Below are 25,710 nucleotides of genomic sequence, written 5' to 3'. Positions count from 1 at the left end.
GGGGAGGTGGAAGATCAAGCATACAGATGACCAATTAAAAACAGATGAGGAAGGAACTATGAGGAGAAGGTGGTGAGTGATGAGGACAGTGGAGAAAGCTATGAAAACATCCGTATTTGATTTCTTATTCATACAACAATGACAGGATGAAAGGCATTGAGGTCAATAGAAACATATTTTTGATGTATACTAAATAGAAAGCAAGAATGAAAGCAAGCAAGCAACCAAGAAAGAAAGAAAAAAGAATGAGCAAAAAACAATTGTGGGGACTATCAGAGAGAAAAACATTGTGGTCAGCTGGCCAACAGTACTTAGCCATGAAATCCTAATTGTGGGAAATATGGACATTTCACACACCTATGAGCAGTAGGGAAGTATTCCCTGCCCTGATGTTCAAACCCAGCACGGAGAGACAGTTCAGCCTGAGACCAGATGGTTCAAAATTCTCACGTACACATGTGCACACACACACGCACAGTTACCAGCCACTGGTGAGTGTGTGATGCTAGTGAATTTTTAGGTGTTTGCATGCTACTTCAATAGCACACAGGCAGTGGCAGGCTGGTTCCAGCAACCGACGTGGGTCCGGATGCATAATTAACAGGCTGGTTTGGCACCTGACCGCCCAGAGGTCATGATGTCCTCTCCATTAGCCAGGCGCCAATCAGCGTCTGGATCACCTGAGCACATCCTTGTCCCTGTAGCAGATTGCCCAGAGGACATCAGTCACATTATACAGACCAATCAGTGGCTGGGACTCACACAAGGGCCTGAGAAGAGACAGCAAGAGATAGAGTACAGGGGTTGATGTCTCCCAAATGAAGCTGAGCTGCCACTCAGGGCAGATGGGGGACAAGACAAAGAACACCCTGCACAAGGATATGACCTTCCACACGCAGACGCATTCCTGCAGTGGCACATCAAAACAAGAGCAGGCTGTTTAACACCTACTGATTCAGCCTGACTGATGGTGCCTGTGGCAATTAAATTGGTTTCTTTACTCAGTTGGTATATTCCTATGTCTCTTAAAGCGGATTTGCTGCCGTAATTCCACTGATGGGTGCAAATGTGTTTTCTTTTAAATGTCAGCCCCTCGCAGGTCAGTGTAATTGTGTTTCTGAAAATACCACAGCAGGTGTCAGCAGCTTTAATTTATCTTGGACATTTGGTGGCATTTTGTTGAGAGGTGTTGAATAAGTTTTGTGAAATCGATAAAAAAAAATAAAAGATTACATAAACTTTTGCTTGAGGACCTATACCCAGCCTCTGAGTGTAACCCGGCATTAACATTTGGAGAAGGAACTGACAGTGCTGCCATCACAGTCATATCAGTTCTACTGCAGTAATACTAAATACTAAAGTCAGCAATACCTTCATTCTGATGGAAGTTCTAAAGCTACTTCAGCTCGTTCACCAAACAAGCCATTTGTTCCCTCTCAGACTGCAAATCTAAATCCCTGGGCTTCTATTGACCTGGAACTGGGCCCCAACACACTGCTGAAAGAGTCTTTTGAGAGGGCCAATACTGCAGGCAGGAGCAGGAGGGGTTTAATGATGGGGAAGCTGTACTAGGGTACTGTGAGTTGTGGGTTTCTTAGCTCCTGTTTCCCAGCTTGGACTGATAGGTCGAGGGAGATGAAAGACCCCCAGACTCTGTGAATTTAGCTCTAGACAGATCTCACAAAACTAGATGGGGTGACAGTGGGCCTCCTTCAAGATCGCAGAATGACTGCTTTCAATTGGCAGGTCTATTGTCTTTCTTTTGAAAGTGTTCTTTTGACTTCTGATAGGCAACAATACAGTAGATATCTGGTATTGTTGTGATGTACTTGGGGACTTCATTATGTAGGTTTGAAGCTGTAATGAGATTGCAAGGTCAGCGATACCTTACATGCTGGGTCTTTTGCATTGAATTAAACAGATGTGTAAAGAATGATTTTCCAACAGTTTAAAAAATCTTTCGGAGAAAACTTGCATGCACATTAAATATACATGTACAAACATGTGTACACTGAAATACTCCAAATATGAAAGAAATTGCTCTCCACAGACTACATTTTTATTGTTTGTGATTGGTCATTATCACAATTTCAAAGTGCTTTTTGTTTTTGTTTTGTTCTGTTATATTCCAAAACTACATTTTTTATTTTATAATATTTGTAATGTTAAAGAAAGAACTCTGGTAAAAGATTTTTGTTTTTGTTCTGCACAAAAATGTTTGTGGCACATTTTTGATGCCGCTGTATAATTGGCCCACTGTAGGACGAATATAGGTTTATCTTGTCTCATTTTGATTTAGTATTAGTCTTGTGACAAAAATTTAATTTACTTTTATTTAAATTTTAGTCATTTGATTTTAAAAAGTAATAACACTTTAGTCTTGTTTTCATCAATAGTTTAATCACATTTTTGTCCTGTGCTTATAATATTTATATCTATACACACGCTCTTGTGTATAGTTACCATGATTATGGGCGTTGTTCTCGTCTATGGTGAGATTTACTGGTCCACACAACTTATGTGTCCCTTTGCACTGGAGAGTTATTCAGAGGGTGGTTCATTTAAATTTTGACTCAAAAATTGTTCACTTGGTTCATATATAGCTTACTCATTTGAGAACATGAAACAACAAGATTTTTCCAGCAAGCGCAGTCAAACTTTTGATAATCATGCCTTGTTTTGATGATACGTCACTGCATTTTTAATAGTCTCAACGGTTTTTGTCTAATTCTGAGGGGATTAGACAAAAAGGAAAAGGAAAACCAGAGAATGTTACCTAATATAAGAACCTACTCATTATTGGTGCTGCAACAGGATGCACAGCTAAATAAACTTGTAAACAAGAGATATTTTGGGACTCACTGATGGAGAGCTACAGTATGCAATTCCACAGATCACAAACTGTAGGTCAGTAAATACGAGTTTGCCTTAAGACGTTTCCATTCATTCCTCCTTTAAATCATTTGCTTTTTTGTGTGTGTGTGTTGCTGTTGAAAAATGTAACACACTCATCAAAATTTTTATTTTTCAGAAAATATTTTGCCATTTAATTTAGTTTTAGCCTGATGTTTTTAAATAAACATTATATATTTTGTCAGTTTTCATTAACGAAATTAATACTGATGTGAGGGTTTTTGTTTAATGAACCAAGTGAGGAGACTTCCAGGGTATTTTTGATGGTAGAAAGGATTTTATTATGATTATATAGTAAGGTAACAAAAAATAAATAAAATGTAAAAAGAAAATCACTGCTAAAATGGAAGACAGAAGTACTACACTCAAGCTAAAGAAAAGTTTACAGGGCAGGAAAACCTAACGAATAAAGATGAACCTAAGTACAGGAGTGAGGGAAAATGAAAATGATCTAGAAAATAAACAGTGCTGGGAAAAAAATGAAATTACATTGAGAAATACCACAGAACTGATCTGGAATAGTTAATTAATTACATTAATCTAGAGATCCTGTACTAACATTAAATATAACAATGCATACATCCAGAGCCACATAGACATTGTGGGTAAAGCCATGTTTAAACACACAAGGAAACAGGTTAAAACAATCAGGGCTGATGAGTATTGTAGTAACTGAAATGGCTGGACAGGAAGTGAAAATGAGGGACTAGAAAATAAAAGCTAGGAAACAGGAAGCAGGGCTGGGCAAAACAGGGTGGGAGAGCAAATGACCGTGAAGGGCAGAGATTGATGGGAAGAAAAGAATAGACAGAGAAGTAGTTTAGGTATAGGAAATGACAGAGGGTAGGGTGTGTGAGTGGTTACACTGGTGTAGAGAGAGCCAAAAGGTGAAGGTAAGTAGAGTCCAGTGTCTGATTGCAAGTCTAAAATATTTAGTATTAATATTTTGTTTATTTCTGTGTGTTTTCATGGGAACTACATTAACACTTTAGCTCTTACCTGTTGTTTATCTTGATAGGGAGATGCGAGAAAGTGAAGTGACGCTTTAAAGGCAAGTTTATGTTCATACTACTTTATATGAAGTGTGTGATAATGTGTAAAAACCAGTCGGCATGGTTCAAGGCATTCATAATGTTACACTTGAGTCTTCACATGAACAAAAATTACAGAAAGGGTCTATTAGTATTGAAGAAAAGAAAAGAAATTCAAATTCTTACTCCTTTCTCACCTTCACACAGCTGACCAATCACTGTGTGAAGTGTGTGGGAATGTCTGGAAAGTTACAGAAATTGTCACACAATCTCCCTAATGTGACACTGGAAAGGTGTGAGACAAGATTTACAGTGCTATCCAACTATCTGACAAGCAGTTCAGACTATTAATGTGAAGACTGACTCACTGTCAGTCACCAGAATTTGTTTATTTCCTATTGCTAATATGCAAATGACATCAGCAGAACGGTCCAATCAGTGAATGTGTGTCAGTATGTAAGGTTTCATGCTTCCTCCAGTTGGTTCACTTGTATAAAGTAGGTATTACCACAACTACAACAAAAAGGCAGTAATGAGCCATTTTCCAGAATAAACAAACCAAACCAGGATCAGAACCATCTGAACTCCATTTGCTCTGAATTGACATTTTCACACCCCACATCGAGGTTTTCAAAAGCTGTGTACCAATATAAAACTGAGATCATTTGTATATTAATTGAGGAAGTGATGAAGCCAAAACACTGATTTACTCTTCCCAGACAAAGGTACTGTGTGGCATTGGTAAAAACTAACTTTGCATCCTCGAAATCTGTGACTTTGATACTGACTGAATCCTGCAGGATGACCAAGTCACAAAATTTAAATTCATCAGAATTTTAAGACTGTCCCACTTTTAACCATCTGATTAATTTTGTTGTTTGCCACTGAGAATAGATTTAGCATTTTTGCTAACTGACATCTCTATGAAAACAACCTTCATGTGTCAATTTCATATAAAAGCTGTGCAACAAGTCCTTCAACTTTATTGGCCCCAAACGTTGTTTGTTCCTACCCTCTCATACAAATCAATAAATCAATTGTTGAAATAGCACCGCTACATACAGAGGCAAGTATTTGTTGAAATTCCACCCCATTTGATAAAACTTTTTTAACCTTTAGATTACTAGGAATTTCCATAAGATTAGATCTCTTTTGAGAGGGAGACCTGGGTAATGCTACAAAATGGCAGATAACCCTTCCTTTCAATGGAGCCAAAATGGTGCCATTTTTTTGTGCCAAAACACAGGATTTAAAATGTGCACACACTGCAGTTTGGTTAGGGTTTGGCACTAAATAAGGGTTGCTAGGGTTAATAATCAGTATTTCCTTAACGTCACATCATGTGTCATATGATTTCATGTGACCCCAGCAAGGACAGTCATTTTGCAGTGGACTTTAACCCCACTCTCCTGTGTGAAAGTCTTTTGCTTTGGGAACAGTATGTCACAGTGCAATGTTCAGTAGAGCTGCTAGATGCCAGCTGTAACATCTATTTTTTTGTAATTTTTTGCGGCTGTCATATTTCACAGGACAGTCTCAAGCTCTGTAGATTTACATTGAATTATGACAAAACAGTGAGTGAAAGATCATCTTTCAGCGAGCACAAATGTAACAACAGCTATGTGGTAGCCCATTAAGCATCCACAACTTTGCGGTGCAAATAAATCAATTCTGTACCTGTCAATGTTCACATAGGCCAAATTGTCCCTTTGCGTCACAAAGGAGAATGGACCCCACAACCCCTTTGGCCTCTGTGACCTTGTTTCCGTTTGCTTCCTCAGTAAATCATAGAGAACTGCCCACAGTACCATCCTACTTGTCTGTTACCTAGCTGACATGCAGAGCTTTTGTTTTTAGGCTGACAGTGTCTTTAATCCTGTCCCAAGTCTGAAAGCAGTTGGCCGGACAGCCGTGGTCACGTGATGAAGCCTTTTTTTGTTAAACTTTTTTATAGATGTGGATTAATGGTAAGTGTGCCATAAAGAGCTTTGCAATTAAAATATACATAAAGAGACTGTTCTACAAAGGATATACTTCACTATAGAACATAAATTATGCAATTTGCATAATAAAGTAGGTTTTGATCTGTTGATGAAGATGTGGGAGTGCATTGCATGCAGATGGGCTCAGTGTGTCTGCTGCTTGTGACAATATCCTCTCACAGATCAGGACCTCATTTAAGTTGAATGAATGAAGACTCTACATCAGTTAACCAAGTTTACGTGTCTTATTTACTTATTCATACACACATGCACACACATAGTCCAATTAGCTGCAGTGGCCTGTGTCATTAACATTCCAGAGAAGGGAACGTCTTAGTTTATAACATGCTGCGATTGATGATCTTTAGTATTTAGAGAAACCACATATACACATGAATTTACAGATGATACATAAGAAGAGCAAAGACAGACGAAAGAAAAAAAAGCATGCTACGGCATCCATTTTCTCTTGCTATAATCATTAACAATTTTGCACAAACATTTAACTGTTATTAACACAACTTAAAGCTGAACATTAGAAAACAGTACGATGAATTAATTTTGGGGAGGCTGCAAAATTATATTGATGAGCTGATGAGAGTGTAGCAATTCAATAGGAAACAGGTAGCCTTCTTCTGGGTAACAGAATCTTTGTATGTGAACGCATTTGTGCTTATTTAATGAAGTGAAAATCAAACGGCATTTCAATGGGAAAGCTTCAATGACAAAAAGGACCAGATACTGTGTGTCAGTGTCTAGTTCAGTGGAATCTTTCTATACCTTGCAATAGGCAAATAAATGAAGTATTCCTTTAAGTTCACAGCTATGATTTCCTGTTTAGATCTGAACAGCAAATATATATAAAATAGGTCATGGTTTAAAAACAACATACCTCAATCCATTTTTACAGACTGGTCTGACTTTGGTTCTTTAGTTTATCAGTTGCCACTTTTCATTTTATCACAGTGAAACATTTCATAGATAGCTTGATAATATTCTCTTGGTGAAAAGTGGACAGCTGTGATGCTAATGTTGCTGAACGTGTTGGAATAATTTATCAACTGTCACAAAAAGTGATTTCTTTTGCTTCTTTTGCTTCCCAATATACACCTCCTCCTGCTATAAAAAGAATGATCATCACTGAATAAACATTGTTTGTCTTACAAAGTAGCGCAAGTAGCACTAGTGTACTTTCCTACAGCCACTTATATACTCTGTGAGATGACTGCACGCTGAACATAAGTTTTGCCACACGTCACCTCCCAGGCCAAGGCTTTATTTACTGACCAGGTCTAGGGTGCCTAGTGGGAACGCAGCTGCCACAGATCACTACATGACCTTAATTATGTTATCAGTCAACTCTGGGTGTAAATATCCCAGTGAGACACGCACACATCTCTCACACACACAAACACACACACACACACACACAGTCAGATGGGCCGAAAGCTACTGTATGATACCACATTTATTTCAGTGAGTGTGTGTGCACATGTGACGTGTACATGTTTCATACAGAATAAATTCTATTTTTGTTGCAGAGGATGATGCTGGAGCAATACTTAAAAAGTAATTGAACAAAGGAACACATTTGACAGTTAGCCACATGTAGAATATGCGCACACATCTTGACATACTTCAGTCTTTGTGGGACTGTCAGACTCTGTGTTGTTTAGCCATTGTGAATATATAAAGTCCAGGGCATGGTTATGTCAGACAGCCTGGAGGAATGGAGTCTGTATCTGTGGGATAAATAAATGTCCTGTGGTAGAAAGAGTTCAGATTTATTTTTAAAAAACTCTCAGCCAACACTGTTGTTGTTCTGGCTCTGAAGACCTGCCTGGAACCATGCTGCAATGATAACTCACTCTTGAGATAATTTTTCATACTTTCACTAGGTATAAGTCACCACAGCAATCTAAATATTTGCTGCTCCTTTGGAACTTCAGAATTTCATTAAAATTAAGTCATTCATCACTAATCAGAAAGTACCACTCTGCAACTCAAAACAGACATGCTGACACATCATTGGCTTCTGGTACCTGACAAACTGCCTTACCTCTTCACTCTTACATCTGAAACTGTGTGTTTTGTCTGTGTCTTAATAATGTGTATATTTGTCTCAGTGGTGTGTTCGTTGATCTGTAGCCAGTATTTTAGTGTCACTGGCCTCGCTGCAGTGACAGAGTAATTACTATGTGTGTGACCCTCTCCCATCCTGTGCTGTCCTGCTTAATTGTGGTTGTCACCACGACTTCTATTTAGCTCCTGATAAGAAACCACTGGATGCCAGTACACGCAGACTTAAGTCCCTTTTCACAGAGGGCACATCAGAAAGATAAATGTGTTTACTAATAACTCTTTCACAGCCCCCATTCAGGCTGTTGAACGCCTGCTGGCTGGTGACTCATTCTCATCAGTGCAGGACAAGCAGATGTGTGATATTACAGTAGTGTGAAGACTGGTATATATAGCTTGTAATAAAAAAGCACGAGTGAAGGTTTTTGTGACATTTTTAACATGCACAAAATTATGCTGCCATGCAAAGACTGTGACTCACACACATACATGACACTGTACTGATCATAGGGCTACATGTATAGGTGCATGTATGTGTCTAAAGGCATGGATAACAAGACCTCTGACCCCCCATCAGCACATCATGTGCGACATGTAATAGCAAAATGTAACGATAATCCTTGTGATTATATAAAGAGTCTTACATAAATCCTGGTGCTCACTAAAAATACAGAACCCAGTGGTCATAACCTCATATAGGACTGCCGGTGAATTATTCAATCCAAATGAAGTCTGAAAAAACACACACACACACACACACACATTTACGCAACAACTCAACTCGAATATGCTATCTGCATGCCTGCTGAGATTTGAGGTCACCACTGAAAGTGGTTCGAGCAAAGTTTGCAGTTGTAGTTTTCAGTAGGCAGTAAAAAGCAGGGAAAGGTGAAACAGAGCTGAAGATAAGCTGCAAAGTGGCTGCAAAAAAGATAAAAGACAGATTCATGTTTTGTTTTCATTTTTCTGTTTGGTTCACTTTGCTCTCTGTACATTTACCTGTAGGTGGCTCTCTATGATGCTGTTGTTATGAAGACCCTTTACAGTCTCCGTGTTCTGTGGAACAATAAAGTAATTGTGTTCAATTTTACATTTTATTTTTCTTCTTTAAAGAAATAGGCAACGGCAAAGACAGATGTGTGTTCTGCTTGACTGCTTGACCTTGAGATGCAATGGGGACTAATTCATCAACTGTTGCCATTTTCTCAAGATGAACTTTCTTATTGAGACATAAAGCTGTGCCCACAGGCCACCATATTGGCTCATAAATGCAAAGTCTACTGTCTGCAAACACTGGAAACACATCATCAAATAACCCTAAATAGACACAGTTATCTTTCTCTTTGTCTCACGCACAAACACATACAGGCAAATGAGAGAAGGCCACTCGCACACATCCTCACACCTCGTTTTCTTTTAGGCAGCCACAGTTGAATACTAACAATGTGCATTAGTCTTCCTAAACTGGAATCCCTGTACCTCAAAAGTCAAAAACCCCAACACATAATAGCAGGAAACATGTTACCTTAACACTAATCAGCTTGCACTAGTGCTGTGTATGGATTTGAGTGTTTTTCTGAAAAGTAAGATTATCCTGGATCCGTGTCCCATATCCAGAGGGGGGTTGGCTGGCTGGATGACATGAGTTGTAGACCATTTGGCCAAACTTGAAAGCCCTCTTGCTTGGACCCTGGTGAGTCTGTTTTTCACAGCTCAGAACACTGAATGTGTTTGGATATACAGTATGTGTGTGTTTCCTTTTGTGAATGGGTGTTTGTGTGCATGCTAAGATGCTGGCATGAGTTTTTTTGTAACCAAAGATTGGGGATATATAGAGATCCTTTTGATCTGGTTTGTGGCAATGCAAATGAGACATCTGGGGGAGAGTCTGGGAAGGAACAGAAACTGTTTTGTTCTTCTCTTGATGTGAGTGACTGCAGGTAATGTTTGGCTTGCTCTCGATAATTCAGGCAAATTACATATAAACACACCAAAGTAAGACAACTCCTTAAAGTAATAGTTTTACATATTCACTGCAGTACTGAGCCCAACTGTGGAACAAGTATTCCTAAATGTGTCTATTGCTGTATCAAACTATCAAGGCAACTTGAGAGTTGAGAGAAAGGGAAAAAATGTTTTGGGAACATTTTAAGAACCATAATGGTTAGCAGAGTGGGCAATCCACTGAAATTTTCCATCTGGATCTCATCACAGGGAGGTAGAGAGTGGCTTCCTCTTACTGTGGTCACTGGACTCACCACACACACACACAGACACACACACACAATGACTCATCCTCGACAGGAAAGGGAAGTGGTGTGCAGCTAAAACATGTATAACAGTACAAAAAATTAATTGCTACATCCAAAAACACAGTATACAAGTCAAGCTAAGCAAACATGAAGATTCCTCTTTATGGCATGGACCTATTGATGAACAAAATGTGTTGTGGCTGCCAATGAACATGCAATCGTGAAACAAAGGGTGGCTTGGGTAATCCTATTTTTTATTTCTGATTGCTTTTTTCATTTGGAATAAATTCTCCACTGTGGACTCATTGAACTCATTACTGTAGGAGGAGAGGATATAGGGCATGGGATAAAATTGAAGTCACTTATCACAGTATAGAAGATTTTTATAGTAGTAAGTAGATTTCTCGAACAAAGTATTAATTGTTTAATAAGTTGATCTGATTTAGTTAAGGATGGATTAAAGAATATGGCATAAAATGTTTAATAAAACTACCATTCCTTCCTTTAAATAATTACCTTCATGTAATCCTTACAACTAACGAAATTTAAAAAGTGCCAAAAGTATTTCTGTTTTTATTGCGTAGGAACATTTTCTTTTGTCAAACACTCATAGCCCCCTGGTGTTTTCACAATGGAACTTGTTTCAATGTGAAAGAGCAACAGGAAATATTTTGTTTGCTTTAGCAGGTAATGCTTTGGAAGGAGCAGCTCCACTAAAATCACTATTCATGCCTTAATCATCATTTATCATAAAGCAGTTATGACACTAATTATAAAACACACGTTTTTTTCCTGAATTAAATCATTGGATCCTGTTATGCTCGCTTTACAAACTTAAGCATGTCAACAATTATTTTTTTTAATGAAAAGCTATTTTATATAGAGAAAATAGAAGTTTAACTTCCTTCCATCACATGTCCATCACATTTGAATATTATATTATAGTGTTTATAGAGACAGCATGCATACCTATAATATATACAGACATAGGCTAAACTCATTTCCCTTTGTTCCTCTGTGATCTTTAACAGGGACATTTGTCAGAAAATAGGGGTTGTACACACAGAGAAGGATAGAAGTGAGCATTAATCAGGATGAAATTAGAGAACAAGGACCAAGACAGGTGGAAAACATTTACCCAGTCACTTGACTTTAAACAGCACACTGCTTTTTTTAATAGAAAGCCCTTACAGAAAGGTAAGATAGAAGATAGTGGGGAAAACACCACATTAAGCTTGCAGAGAGGACAAAGTCCCTGCTATTTGTATGAGGCAGTGAAGAAAGGAGCAGAGATGCTCCCCTCCTCAGCCACAGTACTTCACTGACAGAAATATACTGTAATTGCATGAATCATCAAAGAGGTTCCTTCCCACTCACTTCCTGCTTGCTATAATTAGACATGTGCTCTCTCTGACAGCCACCACCAACACTGGGAAGCCTCTCTGCATTGAACTGGCACAGACACTGGTCTGGGGTCACATTTAGAGCTTCCCTTCTAAAGGATGAGGAAGTTCTTTGAGGAGGAAGCTGTGATCGGGCATCTCATGCCTCAGGCAGCGTTTATCTGGAGTGTGGGACCAGCTAGATGATGGGAACCTGGGGGACTCGAGATCAGCTTTTGGCAGCAGTAGCAGAGCTGTTGTATGAGGTGGAAAAACACTCAGCTAACAACCACATGGCCTCAGTCACACAGACCTGATACAACAGCTTTTTTTTACCCCTTATAACTCACGCACACACACACGCATAGACACACACACCCACAAACAATTGAGGCCTATCACGATGGCATAACAGTTTGTCTGTGCTGCAGCAGAGTAATTTCCCATGTATCTCTTGTGTCTGCATGTGTGTTTGTATGTGCATGTACGCATGCACATACAAACACATGCAGAGACACACACTAGTGTGTTTGAGAACAAGAGGTGGAGCTGAAGCCTTTAGAGCAAAAGCAAACAGTCCATAAAGAGGCCCTGCCACTCTCCCATTTCAATGTAAATGAGACTGACTCTGTTAGGGGGTTAAAGAACTCTCTAGAGGCCTGATGACTACCACCGCTGGGGTCACACACGCACATGCGTGCACACACATACGCATACAAATTCAAGCAAAATTACACAAATGCTCATGCACAAACACAGCGTACACAAATTCTGAGGCGAGAGGCCCAGATAAAGAGCTCAGAGAGCCTGTCAGAGTGTCAGCTCCCATTAGGCCAAAGGCTGTTGTGTGTGTGTGCAGGCAGGCGTACTGCTTTTTACATTTCATTCAGCACACACACTCTTTTTCTCACACACACATCCTCCCAGAGCCGCCCCGCCTGGCTGACATGCTGTTTCAGACAAGACACACAAAAGACAACGGAACTCGCCTGAAAAGACAAACATCTCCTACATTTCCTACATCACACACAGCGGGAGAAAGAGAGGAAACAAAACAAGCTCTAAATGATTTTAGATGAGCAGAGGTTGTGCTGAAAATGTGGAAGCGTTCAAGGATTCGCTACATGTACATGATTAACCTCTCTAGCGAACAAGAAAGCAAACTTCTACAGCATGATGCATTTCATGTTTCCACTTTTAAACATCAGAGTCAGTATTTATTTGTCCATGGCAATGTAAATTGTGATGTCATGCATTATTATACAGTAATTGAGTAGAGAGCAGACAGCAAACCACATCAAAGTGAGGGAGGTGGACATAGAAGGGTAGAAAGGCTCACAGGGGCTGTGTAACCTCAGTGACCTGCACAATTAGTTCTGCACTCCCTTGGCTGCCTGTGGCCAGCGAGTTGTGTAGAGCAGGATGGGGCTGTTAGGACACAAACAGGACAGGATGGCTGATCCCCTCCCACGGAGCCTTCATCCGCACATTAAAACCTGAGGAGGGAGCACAACATCAAATGAGAGCGAGAGATCAAGAAAGAGAGTGAGAACAATCAGGAGAAAAATCTTTTGAGCCCAAACTCTCATAAATAAAGATGTACACACCCACATGTCTCCAGTCGTGCATGCCCTGACTCAGCTGACTCAGGCAGGTGTGTTGGTGTGTTCCAGTTAAAGCACTGGCATGCTCAGGCAGCATTGTCGACTCTACTCACGTAATCAAAAGTGTCATTAGTATACAATAGTATAGTCTTTTTGTGCTGCTTTTTTGTTTGGATACTTGGTCTTTGGATCTTGCTCTTCTCGCCTTGCATCTTTGTGTTTCATGTCCAACGGGCAGGCCGACAGCTGCTAAAAACAGCCATCCGAAAACAGCATACGCTTGATCTAGGGGGAACTCCAGCCACCACAGAACATTCATCCTATCCTCAAACACGGGTAGTCATGCTACTGACGCACACATCTCAGTCTGCCTCTGTTGTCTAATCACTTCTGTTAAAATACCTGAAACCACAGCCCAGACCCCCTTAGGCAAGAGAATGATTCAGTCGCATACATGAGCATGCAGTCACAACCTTTTACATACACATGCTCGGAGTGCTCATTACAGAGTTTACGTTTCACCCACGTCTATCTTCCCCAACTCTAGGGATTGGCTGTGCATCAGTCACGACCCTACATGTAGACACAGGCTCAGACCGGCGGGCAAACAGAGAAACACAAAACAGACGCACACTAACGGCTCATTATGGAATTACTGCTGACTACATATTCACATGGGCTGAGCGATACGCATCCATGTGATGAAATAAATTACTAAGACCCTACTGGTCTTTCAAGGATATACCCAAGAGCTAAGGAAAGAGTCGTAGAGGGCAAGTTTGGCCGTGTGCCCTCATACTGATGTACTAATACAAATAAAACAGATATTCGAAAGTGTTTTTGCTTTTTGAAACTCTGGCACAGAGATCAAGGAGCCTGCAGTAATAAAGCTGGCATGAGCTCACATAAGATCTTTAAATATAGCAGCTCAAATTAAGAATGAGAAAACATTAGCAATTTGGGGCTGTGTTACACTGTGAGGCTGAGTTAATCTAACAAAACAGACATGGAGAAACAGGTAAGTGGTAGATTGTAGATTGTAGAAAAAGTTTTTAAGTATCTAAATATAATGTGATGTATTATACTTTTTAATTTTAAAAAAATGACACTTTTTAAACTGAGGTTAGTAAATCAAATGCTTCTTAGATGATAAAGTGTTTATACTGCCTTTAAAATACACCGATAAGCCACAACATTAGGAACACCTGTATAATCTAATGCAATCCAATGCAGCAGCTCTGCCATAAAATCCAAATTTACAAAGTACTAACTTCTGTTTTAAATTGAAACTTTCAGAAAGGTGATAACTCTCCTGGAGTCGTAATGGGGTACGCCCAGGGTACTGGACACTGGCCCAGCAGTATCCCGGCCTATAAAGTGTAGTAATTGTTTTGAGAGCCCCTGTTGAGAGCTGCTGTCTCATTTCCATATCTTCATAGCAGTGGATATGATATAGTAGTGCGGATACCATGATCTACGAAAATCACAGACTGTATAATAAGCCTCTGACAGCTACATGCTGGTTAGCTCTTCTCTATCAAAAAAGGGGATGTGAGAATAACCAGAATCTAAGAGAGATAAAAGAAAGGAATCCGGTTGAAAAATAGAGGCAAACAAATGCAGACAGACAAACAGGACATCAGAAAGGGAGACAGAAATGGAAAGAAGCACTGAATGTAAAGTGTGATTACCTAGGATAAGGCTCATTGGTATGACTTATCATCTGCTGATATCCATGACTGCAGCTGTAACCTTTGGTAAATGACTCCACTTAGTCCATGACATGGTCATCAGCCCGATGGGAGACAAAATTAACATCCCACTGCAACGGTGCACTGACACACTGAAGTTCCTCTGCAGGGATAAAGACACACACATAACCTACAGTATACAGAAACAACAGTCATTATTCTGTCTTTATCACAGTAAAATATCCACATCTCCATTTCTATTATCATACTCAGCACACTGGGAGGAAGTGTAACAGGATGTAAAATACTGGGATAATATAATTGAAGAGATGATCCCATTAACAATGCCTGGATGGTGAAAGATGAGGAGGCAGAGCTGTGAAGCAGGGGAAGATGTAATTTAACTTGAGGAATGGGGACCACAGATGAGGGGCTCAGAGGAGGGAAAGACTTTATTTAAAATGCAGGATACCACTTGTCTACAGCCTCAGGTAGCAGAGAAACACAGAGTTAAGCTACTTCAGCACTCTATCCACCAGGAAAAGTGCAGAGAAAGGGGTTTCCCTCTAATGGAAGCCATTAATTACCATATACCCTTATACTTCATAGCCATTCCTATCTTGAGTTAAATAGCTTAGACAGGAGTGTATATTGTCAAAGATAGGTGTTTTTCTTCTCCGTAAAGAGTCTGCCTGTCTGTCCGGAGTAAACTTAATGGCCTATACACACTCTGGAGCTGTCTTGTGTAACAGACTGATGTTATCAACAGATGAATGGCCATAAAGGTCATAGGTCAAGTCCAGCTCCTTTGTTTTGAGTCCTAAAATCCTATGTGTTCACTTTGTTTCCTCTCCACTAATCCCCACCAGCTGTGTGTGTGTGTGTGTGTGTGTGTGTGTGTGTGTGTGTGTGTGTGTGTGTGTGCAGAGATATGTGATGCTGCTAACGCCAGATGACTTGCAGGAGAAATGAGTTAGGTTTGCTTCATTTAAATATAATCTTCCTGCTAGAGACAAAAGACATGTTTTTTATTCAATGACAGCTAGCATCCAGCAGGAGCAGAAAAATCTATGGAAATATTCACTTGGCGCAACAGGAAGGCGAAATCAATCCCATAAAAACAGAGCACTTAATAGAGTTCCATTAAACTGACTCTCAGAGCTGTACAGAAATGGCCACTCCATTGCAGGGAGGGCACAGAGAGGCCACACTGTTTTCACCAGGCTACAATTTGGACTGAATAAAGTCATGCTCCATTTTCAGCTAGTCCTGACAACTGCTTTTTTAAATGACACATGATACTCTTACGCCCCCAGTTTCCCCCTACCACTTTTCAGCTGGAGACACTTGAAGAAGGGCATGAGAAGGAGGGGGATGAGAAATGGATGAGTGCTGTTGCGGAGGAGTGTGTGAGGGGTCAGACGCCAGGGTTGCACATCTCTGTGCCGTCACCACATCCACAACTGTCTCCAAGTGTTCATGACAGTGTTTGTTTCACATTCCACCTGATTGGAGTAAAAGTCACACACACTATCTTAGTGCTTTAGCCTCAGAGAAGTGATGCATGAGTGATTGCATCAGTGATAGACTACTTATTTGGTTTTCAGAAGCATTAATGGCAGAATTGAAAGACTGTTTTTTTAGAGCCTGCGTTATATTTCCATAGCTTTAGCTGTCATTTCAGTTATAATCAGGCCGTAGTGATGTCATTGTAAATTAAATGCTAAGATCTGGAAAAGCAGCAGAATTGATCAAATATATATTATTGCAGCAAGGACCACAAGAAACCATTGTTATAATGTTTTTGTAAAAAGATGTGGTTGCAATATTTACATCTAATTTTTAACGCCAGTTATAAATTGAGCTAACTGCCATTTAAATACATAAGACGGCTTTTGCAGGGTACATGCAAAAATCCAGGACCTGCGCTGACAAAACAGGACCGACACGAAGGAATTTCTGAATCTTGCCTGGTTCTGCATCCTATCTAATTCCACCCACTCATGTATCTCTTGATCCCCTGAGGTGGTGTAACATAGAAGTTGGGAAGCAGGAGCCAAAGCATGTTGGAACTGGTCAAACCCCCAAGTGTGGATGCTGGAAAGTATTAACTCTAAAACGGCTGGCTGGAGAACTGGGTGTGCGCTGGTCTAAGGAAAGATTTCCCTGATGGTGTGTGTTAATTAGGCTAGAGTTAGTGGGGCCTGCTGCAGCTTGTCTGATGGCTGACCTGGAGACGGGATTACCTTCTCCAGCTGCTCTCCTCCCTGCTGCCTTTTCTAATTCCACCTTTATTAAAGGGACAGGTGACACTGGCTCTCTTTAATTTTATTAACTTGGGCTATGCTGATGTCCAACTGGACATTAAGCAGAATTCAATCCAGATATGTGAAGCAGCATCAAAATGATAGGACACTCAACATTTTTGCGCAATATTCCGGTTAATAGTTAGATTGTTATCAGCCTTTCCGCATTTCACAAAACGAATGGACTCTGTGTAATCCAACTTGCCTGCACACGTATCAGGGTAGGAATAAAAGCGAAACTGATAAGTCGTAATTGCCGCGGATAGAGTGGTCAGAGTCCAAAAGAAGGGATTGTGTGTTTGGTATGAGAGAATATAAGGAGGGATAATGTGGGTGTGAGCATAAACATTTGCTCTGCATGCACACGAACCGTTGATGTAAATATGATAAGAGACAGGATGGTGTAGCAAATTCCAGCACACTGGTCCCCCTTAAGAAACCCACAGTTTAAAGTGTTGCCAGAAAGTTTAGGACATTCTTGTAATTTTCTCTTTAAGACACCACAAACACTGACCAGTCCAGCCATGCATGGACACCTGGTCTAGATCTAGAAGCTGATGGCATTCCTAAGGGCTAGAAGCCTAATTCCTCAGATTAGCCTCTACAATCCACCTAAGGCTAAATCAGCATGTAGCACCTCATCCTACTAGCTCTGTAAACACAAGTAATGTCTGCATGAACAAGGACATGTGTACTTAACACAATATCAAATTAAATATAAATAAAAAGCTCTATAGATGTAATATTAACCAATAGATCCACAATCCAGCTGCTCTCCTGCCTAACTGATTTATTCCCCTTTAAACCATACCACCATGTGTTTGCTGTCCTAGAAAAGTTTGTTTGCCACCTTTGAGACGGGAAAGATGCCATTTGCAGCATTTACAGTCTTTTGCTGACATGAGACATTTGCTCGCCCCAGCCTGTTGAGAAAGTCCTTGGATAAAGGGCTTTTCCCTTAAATCCCTGATAGCCTCCGAGCTCCGAGGAGGACTTAACTGGCGACTGACGGCCAGGATGGGAGGTGGAACGAGGTTGTGATGCCAGAGCTCATGACTGGTGCTGGGGTTGGGTAAGGGGGTAGGCAAACATCTGAGACAACAGTTGTGGTTTAAGTGGCAGGTTGTGGGTCTGTTGGCTTCTGGGCTAGTAGTTACAGATGTACGGTTGAAGGATACTACTTTAGTTTTTGAATGTGTAACAGAAGCAGGGTCATCTTGCTATAAGCTGAAAGTGTATTACACTAAAGACAGTCGGTTCTGTGTGGGCAGTCAATGGCACCTTGCAGCTGCCGTGTTTGAGTGAGTGTGTGTGAGAGAGTGAGTGTGAGTGTGTGAGAGAGAGAGAGAGTCGGTTTGTCTCTCTGTTTCCGGTAGTAATGTCAGAGAATGCAACAGCAAGCTCGTACACACAGCTGTTAACCAAACACAGCCATACACACCATACACACAGCACCTGTCCACATATGTAAGTCTGTGTGCATGTCAGTGTATGTGTGTGTGCCAGCCAGCTAACACACAAGAATAGACCAATACTTCAGAGCGTGTGAACAGAGCAACCTCTGTGGCCCTTCCTTTCGTATTCACGCTTCAACCTCAGCCTGCTAAATCCTGCTTCTATCCCCTTCTACCCTAAATAAAGTCATACCCTTCCTTCCTGAAAATGTCTACTCTGTTCGCTCATTAACTTCATTACAGAGAATGTGACAAGGTCTTGGATCATCTGCACAGTTGACTGCTATGTTTGGAACCTTTATTAATAGAGGTACAGTGATGGATTTTAACAGAGATGTTATGGGATCAAGGCTATAATTAAGGGCATGGTGCGTAGGAGGAAGAATTTATTATCATTATCAGAAGTAATGCATTTTTCCCCCCTAACAATGGGCTCCCTCCCACACCAAGTCAATGTCAATGTAAGGCTTGGGCTGTGAGTGCTACCCTTAATTGTTGGGAACACTGTCCAAGTGGTGTCAAGGTTGCGGTGCATTATACACACATCATATTATGTCACCATCAGCTCAAATTCAGGACATTTTATATACTGTAGTTTTTCTATTTGAGCACTTCCATAGCCAAGCAGAATAAGACATGTAGATGTGAAAAGGAAAAGGGATCAATAAATGAGTGGAAAATGTCACGTGTGTCACTCAATCATAAGCAGTTCAGACTGATATGGCAGGTTATCGCAGGCTGCAAATTACCCACAGCACTGGTCATGAATATGATTAGCATTCTCATTTTCCACAAGAAAACTTTAATAAACACAATTACATTATATAAGAATCTATTTCCTACCTTTCTGCGCATTTCCTTGAATAAATGTGGCAGCCATCAGGATTGCATCAAAGCAAATTAGGATCCTGTAATTTCCCTAAATTCAGAGCAGAAGACAAGTTATGACAAAACAGATTTGCTTCGATCTTGCCTTCATCTACAAAATAATCTCAGAAAGGAAGCTGAAGGAGCAATATGTGCAAACAGAGCACAGGTAATTTCATGGCAAATTACAAATATATGTTTCAGTCCGAACTCCAGTCGCTGCAATTAACTGGCAATGCTATCAAACTTGCCACCTTTCTCTGACCTTTGGTTGGAATGAATTTCCAATAAAAGAATGGCATAATCATAAAATTGTCAATCTGTGACATATAGCTCATATACAGAGCAGTAATAATATAACTATGGCACTTCAATCCAAACAGTTATGAACTGTGCTTAACTTAAAGTCAAAATGAAATCTGAGTTGTGCTCACTTCTGTGTTAGGACAAGTACAATAATTAATAACATTAACAGATGGAATAAATGTGGGATATGTTTTGTACCTTTGGTGGAAACAAGCTCAAAGCCTCTATTATCTAGGTGGGTTTTTTGCAGCAGTTGACAGGTCTGTACACACACATGTTCTACCACAAACTTACTCCTGTGATCACGATCTACAAGTTATAATCACACCCATCCCTCCAGGAATTTGCTATACTGGTATCACAATAATAAATTCAACCAATACCCCGTGAATTAAAATGCATCTCAATTTTTTTTATTTTATTTTTTGTCAGTGTGTGTCATTTTAGTGCAGGCCACCACAATCACAGAAACATTTGCAAAATCCTGGACAGACTGAACAGTGTAGTGTTTTCAACAATTAACTACACTAGCTTGCACACTTGTGTATTGTATGGTTAATTAGACTATGAGGTATACGTTTAGGCGTACTGATGATGTCATTAGTGACATAATTTGGCTTTGATGTTTGACTTTGTAGTTTAGCTTTTAAGTTTGATTTCCAGCTGTCAAGGAAACAGTGCATAGCAATAGTTTTGTTACAAGACAGTTCAGTTTGGCTCAGCAATTGAAACGAACAGACGTGGACTACAAGAGAGACAGTGAATGGAGCACGGGAACTACTACACGGTAGTGGGGATCGCAAAAATATAGAAGTGAAAGGTTCAGTGTGTAGCTCTGGAGGTACACTGTTTCTTACTTACAAAAAACTGTTTCATGTGTTCTGTTTTTGTGATTTATCACATCGTGTGGTGTTTAATTCAAAATGCTGTGCACCAGAGAGAGTAAAACAGATTTTTGACATGAGTGGTCTTACTGGATCTGGCTGTGGGGATTTGGAGAAAAGATTTGCATGTGCTGTAGATTGGAGCCTCGAAGTCTCACCAGGACTGCACAGCCAGGTGACAAATGGTGCCCCAAGTACCTGTCAATCAATCAGAGGTCACCGTGGAGAATCAGTCCTGACTCCTTCCACCGTGAGAGGCAGTCATCTTATAGAACACTCAATGCCAAGCCACAAAGCTTCTCCTAGTTAGCACACAACTGCTGTTGTTACTGTCAGCTCATCATTTCTGAAAAATGAACCACTCATAACAGAGTTGCCTTAATCTATCTTTTGCTTGTTGATTATGACAGTAAGTCAATTCACAATTGAATTCAACTTGACAACTTTTAATTTGGAACCTTTTAACATTCCTGCTGCATTCGCTTAACTTTCTCTGTGGTATTTCATTTCGTCAGGTCCACTGATTACGCGGTGTTAAAAGGATGCATAAAGATAATGTTTTAATGTAGTAAAACATCTGACCCTCTGGTTCTCTCCAGGTCTGGTCTCAACCCCCAGCCTTGAGCCAGCAGCCTCCATTGTGACACATGACCATCTGTAGTGGCAGTAAATAAGTGAATAGAAAGTGGTGCGCTCTCTGGAAAGCCCAGCCCTAAGGCCAAGCCCTCACATTCTACTCTGCACCCCTAAACCGAGACTCGCCCTTTTGGTTTGACCTACACACTTGTTGAGTCCTCAAGGGAAAATATCAGGCTGCAGGAGTGGCACAGGCTTTCTGTCCTGTGTTTACCCTACACTTCAGGTTTATCCCTGCATTCACCTCTTCATCTCCTACGTCAGTACATGTTTACAATACACTGTCGAGAAATGTGTTTGCTCTTAAAGCCCTTTGTCACATAGGCATCTGGTTCACTTCTATTACTTCACATTATATTTGGAAATGTTCGTACAACATTTTTATTTTCCTCAAATGATTATTACCTCACAAAATAGGTTATTTAGGTTGAGATAAGTGTACGATATCGTGTGTGAATCATCCTTGTATGAATCTCGGGGTTGGTGACAATTCGATTTACATTTAAAAAAAATAGGCAACAAGCAGTTTAAGGATTGTTAAAGCCAATAGTCATGAACCAAAACCCATTAAAAGTTATAGAAAGGGTGTCACATTGCCATTACTCTCCCAATAAAACTGGCAATTCACTAGGAAAAAGAAGACCAATCAATACACCCACCAATCACCGGACATACACAAATCCATATATCCATCCATCCATCCATCCCGACACTCAGAATTGCATCTCAGCAAACCTTCATGCCATTGATCTATACCCCCCCCCCCCCCCCCCTTTTACAATAATAGATGCTCATGCTGATTCAGTTCACACAGGATAGAGAAACAGCACACAGAAATAACCTAGGACTTTTAAGACTGAATGGGATGACTAAAGAATAAGTGACAAACAGAAAAGGAGTGTATATCAGTTGAGATACCCTGCTGTGAGTTAGAGAAATTAAGAACTATAGGTGGTGTTTCAGGAAAAGGACAGTTGTGGTAGGAGTTGTTTGTGCATGTGGTTGAGGAAACTCACGTGGGGGACGAAACTCATGTGGGGGAGATTCTCACACATCTGCTAACCTACTTCCCTAATGGGGTGCAAATGGCTTCTATTGTTAGGCCTTCCAGACCTAGCCAGAATGATCCGAGTCTATGACGACCTCAGCCACACATACATACGTGATGTTTACACATACACACACACACAGATTATAATGCCTATGGATGGCTTGGTCAAACAAAACACATTATTACTATCAAGTATTTGTGTGTACGTATGACCCAGCAAGTTTTCCCTGCATTTGTTCTACTTTTGATTTTTTGTATCCATGGCATCATCAATGAAATCACATAATTGCCTTTGAAGATTTTGAGGTTGACTGGCTTTAAAGTTTGATTAACTAGTTTATTTCATTTTAGCTTTTTTAGCAAACGTGTGTGGCCTTGGAGGTACACCGTTTAACACATTCTGTGGAATTTGTTATCAGCTCAATTACGAAACGTAAAATGTGATTCGTTTTCAGAGTTTTATCAAACAAAAACTTGTAAAACCAGATTTTATTGGGAAGAGTAGAGTACATTCCTGGTAGAGAAGACGAATCTTGAGATGCAGCGGGGTTGAGTAACTTGACAATAGGGTAGGGAAATGGTGGGAGGAGTGACCTCTGGGGAAAATGTGGTCTGGATCCGTAACAGAGGCAGGCCTGGTAGTGAGCGAACATAGCTGTGGTGAATCTCCAATCCCTGATTGAGTGAGGAGAGCAGGTGAACCTAATTCCCGGTGATTAGTAAATTGGGGAAAAAATGTGACGGGAATAGGAAGTGGCTGCAAAATAAAGGTCTTGAAAGGGGAAGTGAAGTTGGTGATACTGACAGAAAATGGAGTTACCATTTTCAAACAACCGGTATGTTAACTAGAAAAAGCATTTTCAGAAAGAAAATGCACTATGAAAGCTTTGGTGCTGTTTCTGCCTAAATAGTTGAAAGTTTTGCTTTTGCTGAAACGAAAATGTCGTTTCCTTATATTACTGGTTAGGCAAACTTTAAAGCCAGTTAGCTTTAAAAGCTTTGGTGACGTCATCAACGGACATTTCTTAAAGTATAAAATTCTTAAAAAGTACAAAAGATATTTCAAAATCCGTATACATGCAATAATAATCTGAACTTTGAACGGTGTTTCTGAAGGTATGCCGATGTTGTTAGGCGCTAAAAACGTACGGAAGACGGAAGTTAAAATAACAAAAACTTTAGGATATCCACAACAAATTAGTTGCTAACGAGACGTTACTTAACCGCAAACGACCGTCGGAACAACTTTGTAAGCCATTGAGTATTTTGTCATATATGAAGCTAACAGCAGCTGGCAAGTGGAAATTAATAATGGAAGAGGAAATTGATCTAGTTGTGGTGGGAAAACCGCAGGTAAAGCCAACTCTTAAGGCCGCGGAGGGTGCTTTGCAATAAAATACAGGCCAAATTGAGTCTGCTGAAAAGTACAGTTTTTTTGGTAATTAAGTGAGTGCACTAGTTGAAAGACACTGAGCCAGAAGGAGGTTTTTGCTTAACCCACCTCAATTTTACATCCCAATATTTTAGGCTGTTTTACAAAGCACCGCTGAAATGATTTTAACTAGGCGCTCTTGCTGACTTGGAGTTGGGGGGATGGGATTTAACAGAAGGGAGAGGAGAGGGGGGGGGGGCAGTACGGGGTCACACAGGAGGAGAACTGGAAGGGAGGGGGTCGCTTTTTCTTTCTCTCCGGGCTCTAGGAAAGAAAGGAAGGGAGCCAGAGCAAAGCAGAGAAGTCCAAACTAACTGAGAAGCAGTGGATGATGGGGGAGGGACCGGAGCAAGAGCGCTGCTTATTGGTAGGCTGTGGATCTCTCTGTGGATGGATTGACTTAGCACAGGTCGAATTACACCATTTGCCGTGCATTAGTTTGTTTTTCTCTCAGCCAGGAGAAGTTCGTTCTCTGCTACGCGCACAATATTTTTGGGGATTACGGCAACGCAAAAGGATACAAAATAACGAATTCAGATGAGGTGAGTTGTTTGCAGCTACGTGGATGCACTTTGTTGCGCCGCAGTACGCAGTGAAAGTCGAGGGGAAAACTAGAGAGAAGTCTTTGCTGGGTAACAGAATTGCTTCTCACCCAGTCGCTATGCCGCTCTGCAAAACTGATGGTTGCAGGACAGAAATAGTTCAGGTCCGGACTATTTATACTTATTCCTCTATCCTATTTACTGTTCATTCATTTCTGGCAGTAGCAGTGCAGCTCGGCGCCGTCTTTTCACCGCCCATAAAAACGGTGTAAGAGGGAATACACCAAATCCAAATTGTTTACTCACCTCTTTATCTGTGAAGCAGTTTACTTTCCTGTTGGAGCTGTCAAGGCATTTTTATTAAGTTGTCTATATTTGTATAATTAAACCATTCAGGACACTGGTGGACCCAAAGTTATGTGCGCATTGTGTCCGCAGACAATGCGTTTGTTGGAAGAGTTATTTATAATCAGGTGGATGTGTGCTGTATCACGTTGTCCGACAGTCCCCACGCCCTTTAATTTTCAATCACCATTAAATCGATGATTGTACCTGAAGTCAGAGTGCGGCGTACTGAGGATATCGCGTCGTTAAGGTTTATGTCTTTTTTTCTCCGGTTGACAAAGTTCATAGTACTGGAAAGGGGCTGATGTATTGGTGTATGAGGGAGGGGGCTGTGTGGTCGTGGCAGAGCTTTGAAGATCAGTCATCAGAGCTCAGGGGCCCGTGGACGGAGACAGAGCAGACAGTCCAAATGCTCCTGTGTGGCGAGCGGAGCCGAAATCTGTGTACAAGTGGATAAAAGAGAAGTGGGGTCCGGATGGAGTATAAAATGACAGGAACATTACATGATGTTTTCCTCTTAAATGGATTACCAAAGGAATATGACATTTAGTCGGATTACCGAATTTGTGAGTGAATTCGGATACTCAAGGTAGGTTTTCTTATTTTTAATTACCAAACATCCAAATTTTACGGTACACTCCCTGGGTTCTATGGTGAGCAGTTGCATTGGATTTAATACACGGTAGTGTATATTTCAACTATGGAGTTTATTCTACTCAAAGAGAGTGAACCACACTGAGCCAATTTAGATTTTGAATTAAAATTATCACGTCAAAAAAAAACAAACAGCTGTACACATAATGATAAATTAGAGCCACATCCTTTAAACAAACCTTTCTGGCAAAGAAGGGTCCTTATTTGCTGCAGTTTCGCTCAGAGTACATTATCTGTCTTATGGTGTATTGTTAGTTGTGTAGAAGTATTGCTGTCGTATCGTTTTCAGAGAAATCACC

The 25,710-nt window shown here is 40.5% G+C and overlaps 1 protein-coding gene and 1 long non-coding RNA gene across 10 annotated transcripts in view; one reads left to right on the top strand and one right to left on the bottom strand.

Annotated features, from left to right (window-relative positions):
• Nucleotides 1-2,679: 2,679 nt before the first annotated feature.
• LOC137120471 (uncharacterized) lies at nt 2,680-24,959 on the bottom strand. 3 transcript variants are annotated; one of them, XR_010913726.1, is made up of 5 exons: nt 24,719-24,959; nt 20,842-20,949; nt 19,538-19,613; nt 13,247-15,097; nt 2,680-13,135 (listed from the first exon to the last, which is right to left on the bottom strand). It is a non-coding gene; the product is annotated as an uncharacterized lncRNA (long non-coding RNA). The 3 variants fall into 3 exon arrangements; XR_010913727.1 differs by lacking the exon at nt 20,842-20,949 and having other exon boundaries at nt 13,247-14,811; nt 14,935-15,097; XR_010913725.1 differs by lacking the exon at nt 20,842-20,949.
• Nucleotides 24,256-25,710, top strand: part of sema6d (semaphorin 6D) — a 20,404-nt gene continuing 18,949 nt past the window's right edge. For 6 of the 7 annotated variants that reach the window (XR_010913723.1, XR_010913724.1, XM_067495935.1 and 3 more), the window contains exon 1: nt 24,256-24,412. The gene's annotated coding sequence lies outside the window, so the exon portion shown is untranslated. Of the gene's footprint in view, nt 24,413-24,958; nt 25,347-25,710 lie in introns of those variants that run through there. The other variant, XM_067495932.1, reaches the window with a different exon arrangement.

This window comes from Channa argus, chromosome 2 (genome assembly GCF_033026475.1).
Source record: "Channa argus isolate prfri chromosome 2, Channa argus male v1.0, whole genome shotgun sequence".
Taxonomy (NCBI): Eukaryota; Metazoa; Chordata; class Actinopteri; order Anabantiformes; family Channidae; genus Channa; species Channa argus.
This window is presented reverse-complemented; position numbering and strand designations above follow the sequence as displayed.